Source organism: Balaenoptera borealis (assembly GCF_965194805.1).
Source record: "Balaenoptera borealis genome assembly, chromosome: 4".
NCBI classification, from domain to species: domain Eukaryota; kingdom Metazoa; phylum Chordata; class Mammalia; order Artiodactyla; family Balaenopteridae; genus Balaenoptera; species Balaenoptera borealis.
Genome location: NC_138861.1, coordinates 29,964,376 through 29,979,136, shown reverse-complemented (window position 1 = coordinate 29,979,136; position 14,761 = coordinate 29,964,376). Strand labels below are relative to the sequence as shown.

Sequence of the window (14,761 nt, the reverse complement as noted above, 5' to 3'; positions counted from 1 at the left end):
TAAAGATGCTGTCAGAAAACTACTAGAGCTAATCAATGAATTTGGTAAAGTAGCAGGATACAAAACAAATGCACAGAAATCTCATTCATTCCTATACACTAATGATGAAAAATCTGAAAGAGAAATTAAGGAAATACTCCCATTTACCATTGCAACAAAAAGAATAAATACCTAGGAATAAACCTATCTAAGGAGACAAAAGACCTGTATGCAGAAAATTATAAGACACTGATGAAAGAAATCAAAGATGATACAAATAGATGGAGAGATATACCATGTTCTTGGATTGGAAGAATCAACATTGTGAAAATGACTCTACTACCCAAAGCAATCTACAGATTCAGTGCAATCCCTATCAAACTACCACTGGCATTTTTCACAGAACTAGAACAAAAAATTTCACAATTTGTATGGAAACACAAAAGACCCCGAATAGCCAAAGCAGTCTTGAGAACGAAAAATGGAGCTGGAGGAATCAGGGTCCTGGACTTCGGACAATACTACAGAGCTACAATAATCAAAACAGTATTGGGCTGGCACAAAAACAGAAATATAGAACAATGGAACAGGATAGAAAGCCCAGAGATAAACCCATGCACATATGGTCACCTTATCTTTGACAAAGGAGGCAAGAATATACAAGGGAGAAAAGACAGCCTCTTCAATAAGCGGTGCTGGGAAAACTGGACAGCTACATGTAAAAGAATGAAATTAGAACACTCCCTAACACCATACACAAAAATAAACCCAAAATGGATTAAAGACCTAAATGTAAGGCCAGACACTATCACACTCTTAGAGGAAAACATAGGCAGAACCCTCTATGACATAAATCACAGCAAGATCCTTTTTGAACCACCTCCTAGAGAAATGGAAATAAAAACAAAAATAAACAAATGGGACCTAATGAAACTTAAAAGCTTTTGCACAGCAAAGGAAACCATAAACAAGATGAAAAGACAACCCTCAGAATGGGAGAAAATATTTGCAAACGAAGCAACTGACAAAGGATTAATCTCCAAAATATACAAGCAGCTCATGCAGCTCAACATCAAAAAGCAAACAACCCAATCCAAAAATGGACAGAACACCTAAATAGACATTTCTCCTAAAGAAGCTATACAGATTGCCAACAAACACATGAATGGATGCTCAACATCACTAATCATTAGAGAAATGCAAATCAAAACTACAATGAGGTATTACCTCACACTGGTCAGAATGGCCATCATCCAAAAATCTACAAATAGTAAATGCTGGAGATGGTGTGGAGAAAAGGGAACCCTCCTACACTGTTGGTGGGAATGTAAATTGATACAGCCACTATGGAGAACAGTATAGAGGTTCCTTAAGAAACTAAAAATAGAACTACCATATGACCCAGCAATTCCACTACTGGGCATATACCCTTAGAAAACCGTAATTCAAAAAGAGTCATGTACCACAATGTTCATTGCAGTACTATTTACAATAGCCAGGACATGGAAGCAACCTAAGTATCCATCAACAGATGAATGCATAAAGAAGATGTGCCACATATATACGATGGAATATTACTCAGCCATAAAAAGAAACGAAATTGAGTTATTTGTAGTGTGGTGGATGAACCTAGAATCTGTCATACAGAGTGAAGTAAGTGAGAAAGAGAAAAACAAATACCGTATGCTAACACTTATACATGGAATTAAAAAAAAAAAAAGAAAGAAAAGTTTCTGAAGAACCTAGGGGTAGGACAGGAATAAAGATGCAGATGTAGAGAATGGACTTGAGGACACAAAGAGGGGGAAGGGTAAGCTGGGACAAAGTGAGAGAGTGGTATTGACACATGCTGCATATTCTAGATGCCTAAATTACTGGTTAATATTACAAAAGATATCACCCTGCCATAATGCCTGTTCCCATTGACTCTAAAACCATCCATAGTGATACATCCGAACATGAGGCTACTCTGGTACTGGGGCTACCCGGTGAGCACTTCTAGACATGCTTTCCTTTAGACATCACCCCCCAACTTCCTGCTGAATGATGCACAATTCCACAGGGGCTGTAGCAGTGCTTCTGCTTCCTGCAGCTACCACTGCTCTGCTCCCCAGTACCAAGTGAACAGTGACTATTCAGCTCTGGAAGCACCGCTACCATTGTTGCTCACCATGGCCCATCAGAACTCCAAACAGGATGGCTGTCGTGTTTCCTCCAAGTCACCACTCCCTTGCTCAAGAAGAATAGGTTTCCTGCTGACCTTGAATGGCCTGACCTATAAGATGCTGATCATCAAGATAACCCAACTATTATGGTGTTCAATTGCCTCAACAGAAAGCGCTTCCCAAGAGTGTGCCTTACTATTGCTCATTACCCCGCTGTGTACCTGCCTCCCGCCCCCAAAGTCTACTGTCATCCAGTAGTTTGTGTAAGACTTTAAAACAATTAAGTCAAAGCATGATGTTCATCTGCTCAAAGTCCCCCACTGGCTCCGCGCATGAGTGGGAATGAAAGCCACTTTCTTAGGAAGGTCTGCACAGTCCTGTGGGATCAGGTTTCTTACTATCCCTCCCAATGTTCTTCTTGTTTGCTTACTCTGCTCTAATCTCTTTGTCTGAGACCCTGATGCTGAACACACTAACATGCTCCCACCCTAGAGTCTTCACACCAGGCCTGCCCCCTTCCCTCCAATACTCTTCACTTTGATTTTCTGCCTCGCTCATTCCTGTATTTCTTCCAAAAACTTGCTCAGAGGAGACATTCTCACTGAAGCCTACTTTGGCCACTCCACTGACAGCTGCAACCGCTGCCAGCACTCCTTACCCTCTTCTCAGACTTATTCTTCTCACTAGCACTTATCACCTTCTAACATACCTCATACATTATTCATAGACCATGTTTATTGCCTTCTTCCCTTTACAACAAGGTAAGTTCCATGATGAGAACAGTGATTTTTATCAATTACCTTTTCACTTCTCTATTTCCAGCACTCAGAACAGTGTCCAGTACACAGTACTCATGCAATAAATATGTATTCGTAGAATGGATGCTTGATGCATGATTCTTCAGGAGTTGGCTGAGAAGCAAAGAATGCACTCTCCCATTTGGTATCAGCAGAGCTTCTTCACTGAATCCTCCAAAGGGAAGCACAGCGCTTTGCATCTTCTCTACCTCAGCAGGGGTCTCCCTATTCAGTGATTCAACCTCCAAAAGAATTTAGGAAAACTTCATCCCCCTTTCTTTTTGTAAGAGATTTGGGCTGGTGCCAGCGTCCTTTCTGCCACCCAGATCTTTCATAATCTGACTCAGTTAGCACGAAGATTTCTAAGCAAATTAAAACCATGATGCTCTTTTCTAAATTCCTAGTGTTTCTTATATGAACATGGTCCTCCTAAGAACATTAGAGTAATAATAAGAATAAATGCCTTTCACGGAGTATCCTCTCTGCCAGTTAGTACAGAGTGCTTTATATATTTTCAGTTTAATCCTCAGAACCACCATTTAATGTAGGTGTTACCTCCACTTTCACATAGACATGAGGCTCAGAGAAGGAACATAATGTTCCATAGTTTACAAAGCTAAAAAATCCCATAGTTCAAAGATATTTCAGAGACTTTGTGCGTCCCTTTAACCCCCATGAAGACATCTATTCTGAAGACACAAAAGCCTTTTGTCCTCCCTCATTTCTATGCTCTAGTAAGTTCACAAGGACTACTGAGACCTAGGTGGTGTCTTCAGCACCTGGAAAATACCTGCTATGTATTTACCGCTACATAAATATTTATTCAATTCAATGAAATCAAAGTTCATCCTGTGCAGGAACATTATATTTGGACTGAAAGCAACCCACAAGGTAATTCATTAGATGCCTTAATATATCTTGGAATGATAAGTAATTATGGGAAATTTAGACACACGTCAATCCCCAAGAAAAAGATTTATATAGACTATTGCAATTTGAGATGTGTCGCCATGTCGTACTGATTTTCAGCAAACAGCAAGAACCACAAAATTCCATATATTTTTATCAGCCCTGGAGCAACAGTCCACAGCAATAGATTAGGAAGTAATATCCCCATGGAAATGGTCAATATTTCTACCTTTTGTTACTCTGTTACAAATACTCTCCGAAAGAATGAATCTACCCCAGCAAGCATGAATGAAAAATTTATGTTGCCACAGAATCCACTTGAATTATGGGTGACCAAGTGTTGATGTGGCTGACATCTTTCATACTTATGTCACTTGACAATGAATGTCTTACATAAAATAGCTTTTGTCATAGTATAGCCATATCAGGCCTACTTACTATATCTTTGCCCCGTATTCAGACATATAAGAGGTTCTAAAACGTTCTGAATTTCTAGAATACAGCAACATCCTGGTAAATTCACGGCTATCGATCTTAGTTTAACCTCTATAGTGAGTTGAGTGATTTTCATTCTGACCATCTGGAACTATGCCTAGGCTTAAAGTGGTTTTTAAGTAAAAATGCCACACTAACTAAAATAATATGTCTAAGACCCATTTTCCATTTGTTGAGAAAACAAATGTACTCAACCTAAAAGGAAAGAGATTATCTGAGCTGCCATTTAATCCCTAACAATTTCATTGTATTACTTACGCTTTTACAGTTCCGACTGGAAACAGTGATTCTCTCTGGGGAATTGTTTCTGCTGGTTGTGGGACTTGGGAAGCCAGAATTCTAGGACTACTCAGCTATGCCAGCATTGTTAGAGAAACACAATGGTTGTTCTAGTCTCCCATTTTATAGTCTAATCCTCTTTATTTCTTTTGCAAAGACTGCATCCTACTCTCAAAGTGAATCCCATCACTCAAAGGTACCTTCATATAGATGGAATTTTCAAATCTCTAAATGACAATAGACTGAAAGATAATAGACCAGGAAGCTCAGCTGAGGCGATAATAATATACGTTATTAGAGAAACAAAAAGTGAATTACCATACTCATAAACATTCAAAGTAGTGAGGCAAAGTACCTCATCCATAAGCTCCAAAGGACCTGAACATGGAGAATGTTATTCCTCATCATACCAGCATTAGAAAAAAAATGATTGAACAAAACATCTGAGCAAAACAATTCTAGGTTAGTACAGTTAAATGTGATATCCCCAGAGATTAAATTATTTTATTTTCCAACATGTTTTTAAAATCAACTGCTTTTAGAGTTAATTTCAAAAGTCTGAATTTGCAGACCAAAATTAACTGGGAGAAAAGGTAACTACTATCTTGACCCAAAACTTCTTGGAAAGTTTAAAGCCAAGAGAGTAAATTCAAAACATAACAAATACTCTTTAAGATGCAAAAACAGCATTATAGCTCCTTATTTGTCCTTGCGTATTTTAAATAAGCCAGGGTCAACATGGACAAATTACAGATTAAGTCTGTTTTGCTGACAGTGACAGTGATGCAAGCACGTTCAGATCTCATTCCAGTGAGACACTTGCAGGAAGGACCTGGTCCCTCGCTAAGAGAAGCACAGTTTCTTCACATTTAGAATATGAATGTAGTCCTTTCTACTACTAGGTTTTTGGAACTAGAGCATGTCACAAAACTTTTTGGCATTCTAACCAAGAAGCCAGCTTTCAAACAGTGTTTCTTTCTTACAGGTGTTGAAAGGTGCTACTCCCCAAACAGTAAACAGCAGTGATTCATTAGCATAATGACGTAGAAAAACAGATGACCATGAACTGTGTGAATGGATTACTCTATTGCTGGGAGTTGTGGTAATGAATCATCATTTCCACTCAATACTCCTCCCTCCTTTTCATTTTGAGTAGCTTCCCTTTTTGAAGGAAGACATTATGAGGATGACACTTTATAAACCAGAATTGGGAAATGATGCCCTTCACCTTTGACTCAGAAAGTTGGTTTAGGAAATTTAACTACCCATACCAATATTTCAAAGTTGAGTTCAAAATTTCATTAACTTTGAGCAATCTGTTTTTGCTAATTCATTTTTACACAGACTAGACTATAGAGAACTAAAATTTCCAAAAAAAAAAAAAAAAAAAAAAAAAGGTTAAGGCTAGGATGACCAGAGGTCCTTTTCATAAAATATTTTTCCTTAAAAAATACATTTGGATCCAAAGCCCCCAAATGTATTATTTGAACATCAAACTTTCCTTTCATTCCAAATACATGTGCAGGAATTTCTCTTAATTAATTGGACTAGGTTGGGAGAATTTCTCCTGATCAATGACTTAAAAGATTCTTATAGCAAAGAAAAGGAGGATGAAAGCCAAGACTCTAAGGGATCTTATCAGAGAAAGAGGAGAACCTAATCTATCCAACAACTTTCTCAGAGCCATAGCATGCACTTATATTTGCATCCCTAAAATTCCTAATTTACAGGTTTTTGGAAGAGCAGCTAGTAGATCTTTCAAGATCTACATCTACTTTCAAGATCTACATCTACATCTACATCTACATCTACATCTCCACTCACGTTCTCATCCAGTAAGCAGTGGTATAAAGAGAGAGGGGATGGCTAGGAAAAATACTGTTTGTGAAAAAGTCAAAGTTTCATTTTTGGCTTGTTTCATTTTAACAGAAAAGTTTGCACCTAGGCCAAAACTGGGAGAAGAATGACAGCTGGGAAGCCAGCTGAGATGCCTCAGGGAATTAGTGAGACTTGCACTAGATTGAGAGTCAGGAGAGCTGCATCTTAGCTCTGCCCCAACTGGCTGTATGAACTTGGCAAAGCCTCTTAGAGTCCCAGGCCTTCATTCGGATCCCGACATTGAGGGCAGCTGGACAAATGAGCCAGTTCCAGTGAGTTTCTCCATTGCAAATTTCAAGCTAAAGAAGACAAAGCTAAGGTGGGAACACAGTAATGTCTCTCACTTATCTTCCAGCAAGAAAAGAAGCCAAGAAATCTGTGCTGGGGAAAATGGTCCTAGAATTTTGTCTTTTCAGTAGCATCACTATATGCCACCACAAGGTCTTTTACACCCTTGGGAAAGAAAAAAGCAGAAAGCTGTGAAGTTGATTCAAATGAAAGTACTTCCTCTGTTGCGTAGAAACACCCAAATAACAGACACATCCTGTGGTTAATAAAAGTAAATTCTATTGTAAAGAATTAAATTAAAACATTCTCTAACACCATACACAAAAATAAACTCAAAATGGACTAAAGTCCAAAATGTAAGACTGGATACTATAAAACTCCTAGAGGAAAACATAGGCAGGACATTCTTTCACATAAATCGCAGCAGTATCTTTTTGGATCTGTCTCCTAGAGTAATGGAAATAAAAACAAAAATAAACAAATGGGACCTAATTAAACTTAAAAGCATTTGAACAGCAAAGGAAACCATAAACAAAATGAAGAGACAACCTACAGAATGGGAGAAAATATTTGCAAATGATGCAACTGACAAGGCATTAATCTCTAAAATATACAAACAGTTCATACAACTTGATAATAAAAAAACAAACAACTCAATCAAAAAATGGGCAGAAGATCTAAATAGACATCTCTCCAAAGAAGACATATGGATGGCCAAAAAGCACATGAAAAGATGCTCAACATTGCTAATTATTAGAGAAATGCAAATCAAAACTACAATGACTTATCACCTCACACTGGTCAGAATGGCCATCATAAAAAATCTACAAACAATAAATGCTGGAGAGGGTGTGGAGAAAAGGGAACCTCCTACACTGTTGGTGGGAATGTGAATTGGAACAACCACTATGGAGAACAGTATGGGGGTTCCTTAAAAAACTAAAAATAGAGCTACCATATGATCCAGCAATCCCACTCCTGGGCTTATATCCAGAGAAAATCATAATTCGAAAAGATACATGCACCCCAATGTTCGTTGCAGCACTATTTACAATAGCCAAGACATGGAAGCAACCAAAAAGTCCTTCGACAGATGAATGGATAAAGATGTGGTATATATATATATATATATATATATATAATGGAATATTACTCAACCATAAAAAGAATGAAACAATGTCATTTGCAGCAACGTGGATGGACCTACAGATTATCATACTAAACCGAGTAAGTCAGACAGAGAAAGAAATACCATATGATTATCACTTATATGTGGAATCTAAAAAAAAAAAAAAATACAAATGAACTTATTTCCAAAACAGAAAGATACTCACAGACATAGGAAACAAACTTACGGTTACCAAAAGGGAAAGGGGGTTGGGGGAAGGGATAAACTAGGAGGTTAGGATTAACATATACATACTACTATATATAAAATAGATAACCAACAAGCATCTACTGTATAGCACAGGGAACTCTAGTCAATATTTTGTAATAACCTGTAAGGGAAAAGAATCAGAAAAAGGATATATATTTATATATATGTGTGTTTGTGTATGTATGTATATATATATATATATATATAACTGAATTGCTGTGCTGTACACCTCAAACTAACACGATATTGTAAATCAACTGTACTTCAATAAAAAACTAAAGAAAATTTAAAAATAAAAATTTTAAAAAGTCAATTCTAATTGAGGATTATACATAAGAATGGCAATCATGATAAATTGGTAAAAGTTAATGATTACTTTTTTCTTTGAAATACATTTTTTATTTAAAATACTTCATTTTAAAACTAACAATACATTCCAATTAAATAGTAAAACCAAATTTCAAAATTTATCTTAGACAACTGTCAAATTAACCTCTAAGAGAGCTAAATTGTTAAAACAATAGAGAAATGGAATTTCTAACAATAAAGAGTTAATTTTTTTTAAATTTAAAATAGCTGAAGGATGTAGAATAGGCTGTGTAAGCTACTTAGTTAGCCCTACAGTAAGTAAATGATTACTTTGAGCGATACCCAGTTTTTTCAGTTTTCCTAAAAGCTTGATAAATTATAACATAGTTTTAATAGCAATGTTAAACAATATAGCCAATAGCACTATCATAATATCCAACATGTTTTGAGTCATTCCCATGTGCCTGAGGTGTTAAAAACACTGTTTAATTTATTCTTGATAATAGCTATATATATAACAAATAGGTAATATCATTGTTTTCATTTTACAGGTGAGGAACAAGATTCACAGATCAGAAGGAATTTGTTGAGGTTGTACAGTGTCCGAGGTTGTACAGTCACTAGCAAGAGAGCTGGCACCTGAACTGAGCCACGGCCTGTCCTCTCAGAAACAATGCTCCAATGCCTCCCTGCTTGTGTTCAACTCGTCTCATTCAAGATGTAGTTCTGTTTCTCAAGAAAAGGAAACAATCATGCCCATTTTATGAAAAATCATCCTTATTCTATAAACTTGTTTCATAAGCTATTCAAGACCATCTCCCCCAGGCGAAGCTATCCGAACTAAACAGTAAAAGTTACTATTTGCAAGGGAATAGCCAGTTTTATAAGAGCAAGGATAATCAACCTATCAGATTTCTCCTTGGAAAATTTTTCAAAATATTTCACCAAACCCGGAGAGTTAAAATTTCATTCATTTCTTGTTAGATAGTAGAAAGTGACAGTGATAGTAAAAGTGACAGTGTTCTGAAAAGTTTTAAAAAATGGTTAAGGGCTTCCCTGGTGGCGCAGTGGTTCAGAACCTGCCTGCCAATGCAGGAAACACGGGTTCGAGCCCTGGTCTGGGAAGATCCCACATGCCGCGGAGCGACTAGGCCCGTGCGCCACAACTACTGAGCCTGCGCGTCTGGAGCCTGTGCTCCGCAACAAGAGAGGCCGCAATAGTGAGAGGCCCGCGCACCGCGATGAAGAGTGGCCCCCGCTCGCCGCAACTAGAGAAAGCCCTCACACCGAAACGAAGACCCAACACAGTCAAAAATAAATAACTAAATAAAATTAAAAAAAAAAAAGGTTAAATATCATTTTTGTTTATTCTCGTGTGCAGTTTACGTTTAGGGCTCAGAACAATGTTGTGTGTAGTCTCTACAGTCCTTTTACGAAACTAACCCCATGCAGACCCAGATTCATCCCAAATTTTATTTGGGCTATTAGTTCATACTCCTCTTTTGATAATTCTCTTAGAAAATAATTTCTCTCTCTTGCACGCATTTCCCACCTCAGTAAGGACCAGTTGTAGCCATTAAAACAGCCCTCTGCACTTAGTCATGCTGCTAACCACACGAATGGCACTAGGAGTTTAAAATAAAGCATACTTTTAAAGAACGTAGGATTTAAAATTCTTTTGGTCCTCAGATTTGGTGTGCTCAGCATTGTGGTCTATGCAACACAAACTTATTAGCTGAGGAAATGAAGATATTTGAGCATTTCTTGTTTCCATTCTTTGAGGTTAAAATTAGAAAAAGAATTGCAATAACTCCGTAGGTACTATCAGATTAAAGTAAACACATGTCACTAATATGAAAACCAATTCAATACCTTAAGCAAAATAATGAAAGTAGAACAGGACTTGAATTCACAATATATTAGTTTTAAAGAGAAAGTATGATACAGTAGAAAGAACATGAGCTTTGGAACACAAGCCTGGTTTGAGCTGAAAACATCCTCACCTGAACACCTACTAATCTGTTATCTTAATGAGGTTACTTAACCTTTCCAAGCCTTAGCTTCCACATCTGCAAAATGGGATCCATACTATTTAACTCGCAGAATTTTTATGGAAATTAGAGATATTGCATGTAAAACAATAGCTAACAAGTCACTTATCGTTTTCATTACTTTTGCCTCTTCAAAACTAATATGGTTAATCTCCAAAGACATAAGCTGTTATGGACCTACTTTGCAAATTCTAAAATGCTAGCAATGATAGCAGCATAAGCTTGCCCTTGGCTGGAGTTTTAGCTGCTATTACATGAGACACATGATTAGGTCTAAAGTGCTTTCCTTTGGGAGAAATATTTACGGCTGGGCTGCTTTCAAAATCCTTGGTTTCTCTCTCACTGGTAGCTTTTTCAAATTTTCCTAATTTCCAAAATATGTGAATCTTTGATAACTAACCACCTGTTTCATGTGATGGTGAATATTTCCAAGAGGAAATTAACATTTCTATGAGCAAGAAAAAGTGAAAAATCTGGTTTCAATGTGTGGGCAAGTGGGCTATGTAAAATGGACCTCCAGAATCGGATAGACTGACCACTCAGTCCCCCCGACACTGGTCCTGACCTCCTCACCTGCAGGGCTATCCACAGAATGTACACACAGCATGGGTGAGGAGAGGGAAATGCATGATCCTTGCATGCAGTTCACATGCCAGTGAGCAGAAATGGGGAAGGTACGCATAAACAATTCCTGCTATCAAACTCACCCATCAAATTAAGTCATTAAATCATCCTCTATAAAGAAAAGCGTGCGAGGGAGTGGACAGAGATCAGGAGAATTCCACTGTTAAAGATCTCTCCACATTAAAGGAGACCATCAAGGGTAGGAAAGAAATACTCCCTCACCCAAAACTGACAAACGTACTAACCCCTGATTGGGACACATATTTTAGTTAATGAACATAGACAAGTTACCAAAAAAAAATTACCTATTCAACTCCAAAATTTGCACGCTATGAGAAATAGAAATTTACTCAGTATGGTAGATGATTGACCTGGTTAGAATTAACCATAACAATAATCGCCATCATGACAATCACACTTCCAGACACTGAGTCAGGCGTTGACCTGTATCCTCTATCTATATTACTTAGTAAAATATCTCAGAGCAGGTATTATTTTTCTCATGTAATCTCTCATAGAGTTTAAATAATTCACATAAAAGCACACAACTTTTTAGTTTACAGTAGAGCCAGAATTTAAGTATAATCTGTCAAAACAAAGCCTGTGTTCTAAACATCAGGCATATATACAAGCTTTTTGTTGTAACAGTACAAACTCCTGTACCATTGTTCCACTTCTCCAGGATGAGATACAAAATGAGGTCACAAGTGTTCTGATGTTGAATTTATAAAAACTCTGCTTTATATGCCCAAACTGGCAGGAAGAACAATCTTTTGCTGAGTTCCTCTCCAAGGATTCATAAAGACACCCCTCCTCCCCAATTAATCATTTGAACATATTCTTCTAGGGCTTATTACCTATTGCACTAAATCAGATGTACCCATTGCGACCATTCTCTGTCAGACCTGACATTTAGACCAGTGCCCCCTGCTGGCCTACCTCAGTTTCTCACAATGGAGCTCTAATACTTGTAAGGAGTAGGGCTGGTGTCATTGCTAAACCTAGGATAGTCCAGCAGTTTGGTGTGAGGCCCTTTCAGTGCAACTGCTGGTCTTGCAGTGTTCTCTCAGGTGCTAAGGAGGATACACCTCTCTTCAATGTTATGCTCAGCAACAAGTGTCCCATAGATCTAGCCCCAGAGTTATAGTCTTTATAACTTGAATTTTTACTTACTTATTTGCATGGTTCCTCCTTAGCACATTAGGTGGCCAGCAGGACAGTGGGTCAAAGCAGGTTCCACTGTAACCACCTAAGAGACCCTCAGCCTTCCAGCTTTCAGTTCAGGCACCAGCCCAGTGTTCCTCTGTCTTATTACTTTCTTCACCATACAACCTTGTTAAAAGACTCCTGATCTATTCAAAACTTTTTGATAACTTTTCACTTTACAACAAAGTACTTCAGGTCTTGACCCCTTCCTGTCCCAAGACCTCTATGCTCATAAAACAAAGCTTTGTAGCTTTTCACCAAGAACTACCAGCTCCCCATAGCAATGAGCAGGAAGAAAGGGCATCGGGTCACCTCTCCATGCTGATTTACTAAATATATTCAAATACACTCTCGCTATTAAAAAAAACTCTTTCCTTCACACTTCCTTTCATCTCCCTAATATGGCATAACACCAAAGTGTACACCCTGTCTTACCTAAGCGCAATCTACATAATTTTTTCTCAGATACCATATACATGGTATATATCATCAATGTATAAGTTTGTATTGATCCTCATCTTTCCATCTAGCTTGAGAAATAATATGTTTTCTCTAAAATTAATTCTATTATCCAGGTCCTACTCTTTCCTTACTGCTGAGGGAACTCATTTGCAAGCTACTTTCTCTAAGTGAAACTTCTAAGGCCAAGAATGGTTTTCTTCTCACAAAATCTAATATTCTTTCTTCAGTACCTGTTCTTCTGTTCTTCCTTATAATAAACTAATGTCTGTTCTTGATCCTCCATCTTTTCTTGTGGCCTCAAACTTTGCCATTTGCTCTTATTTTTCTATGCTATTTATTATTTCCATGAGAAACATCACCCACATTCACAGGTTGAATGATGCCTGATTCTCAAATCTCTATCTTAAGCTCTGATTTCTATGTGAAATTTGAGCCTTCCCCCCACCCCCAGCATCCATCTCACAACATGAATGCCCCAAACTATGAACCTACTATGTCTAAATTGGATTTACAATTCTGTCCCCATTCCACAGCCCAAACTGCTCATTTCAGAGATGGATATTTAAACTCCTAGATTTATTTTTGATTCTTATCTTCTCTTCATTCCTTATATCCAATCAGTCATCAAATTCTGAAAACATATCCATCAAAATGTCTAAGATGTGTCCTTTAATTTTAACCCAAACTCTCATAGCTTCTTGTCTGAGTTATTGCCGTGGCTTCTCAACTGGTCAAAGAAGGATCTCTTTCCTTCTATGTCCTGAATACTGTGTTCAGTTTACTTTTCTAATATATGACAGTCCTATTTTCAACAGTTATATTGTAAAATCAAATCAAATTTCTCATTCTGGCTTTTTAGTTTATGAAAAAGCAGTTTCACTTACTTCTCCAAACTTTCATTGTTTTGAAACATAAAATTCTCTCCAGTTATGTTTTCTCACCACTTCCCCCCAGTTTTTGCCCAATATTCCCCTCCTACCACCATCGTACACAAACATCCCATGCTCAATGTTGTCTTCAAGTTTTTTATAATTGTTTTCTTCAGACTAAAATCACATATCAAAATCCAATCCAAAACAAATATCTCTGGCTTGAAACCATTTTCACCTCTATTGCTTCACTCTCTTCCTAGTTTGTTTAACAGTTGTTAGCCATACCTTAAACTTTGTACCCGTCCCAGGGATGGCTATACCCTGAAAAAAATAAAACTATGAGTGTTTCTTCTCGATTTAAAATATTTAGATAACTATCCACTTAGTTTGCAGTCTTCCCTATTTAAAATTATATTTTAGTTATTCAGATGAAATTATGAAAATTACTTCATTTAGGCACCATTAGGATTCATTCATCTCTCTTTAACTTGTTGATGCTAAAGCATTCTGCTTAACTATAATGGCAGTCACTGGGAAGAGGAAAAGCAAGGCACAAAATGAGATAGTATATAGTAAATACTTTGAATCATAAAGCTCAAAATCAATAAGGCTACATTTAAATACATAGGACCACAGAATTTTAGAGACTGAAGGGAAGGCAATTCGGCAGGAATTCCTTGAGCATGTGCTATGTGCAGTAGTCTAAAACTTTTAACGAGACACAGCCCTTGGCTTTGTGGAGTGGGTAGTTAAATAAGGGGATTTATTTTTTTTGCAATGACACATCATCAATATTTTAAAAATTATCTAAAACTTGAAATAAGTCAAGTAATGGTAGCATACTCTTTTAATGTCATACTGAAGCATTTTTTAAAAAGGCCCAGCCAAGGACTATTAGGTTATCTAGGCGAACGTATCTTTGTTTAAATTGCTATTTTTATATGGATAAAAATTCAGTTATTGTGAAGCATAAAACAAAGAATGTTGCTGATATCCAGTTCTACAAGGATTAAGTCACTAGCCACAGCAGTCGCTGACCTACAGGACACCCGAAAGGAATTCAGGGTGG

General features: G+C 37.4%; 1 protein-coding gene and 1 long non-coding RNA gene across 2 annotated transcripts in view; one reads left to right on the top strand and one right to left on the bottom strand.

Annotated features, from left to right (window-relative positions):
* The window catches only part of BANK1 (B cell scaffold protein with ankyrin repeats 1), a 485,507-nt gene that overhangs the window by 432,848 nt on the left and 37,898 nt on the right, over positions 1 to 14,761 (bottom strand). The gene's annotated exons all lie outside the window — the stretch shown is intronic.
* LOC309628248 lies at positions 7,941 to 11,720 on the top strand. The gene is made up of 2 exons (XR_014244293.1): positions 7,941 to 9,520; positions 9,825 to 11,720. It is a non-coding gene; the product is annotated as an uncharacterized lncRNA (long non-coding RNA).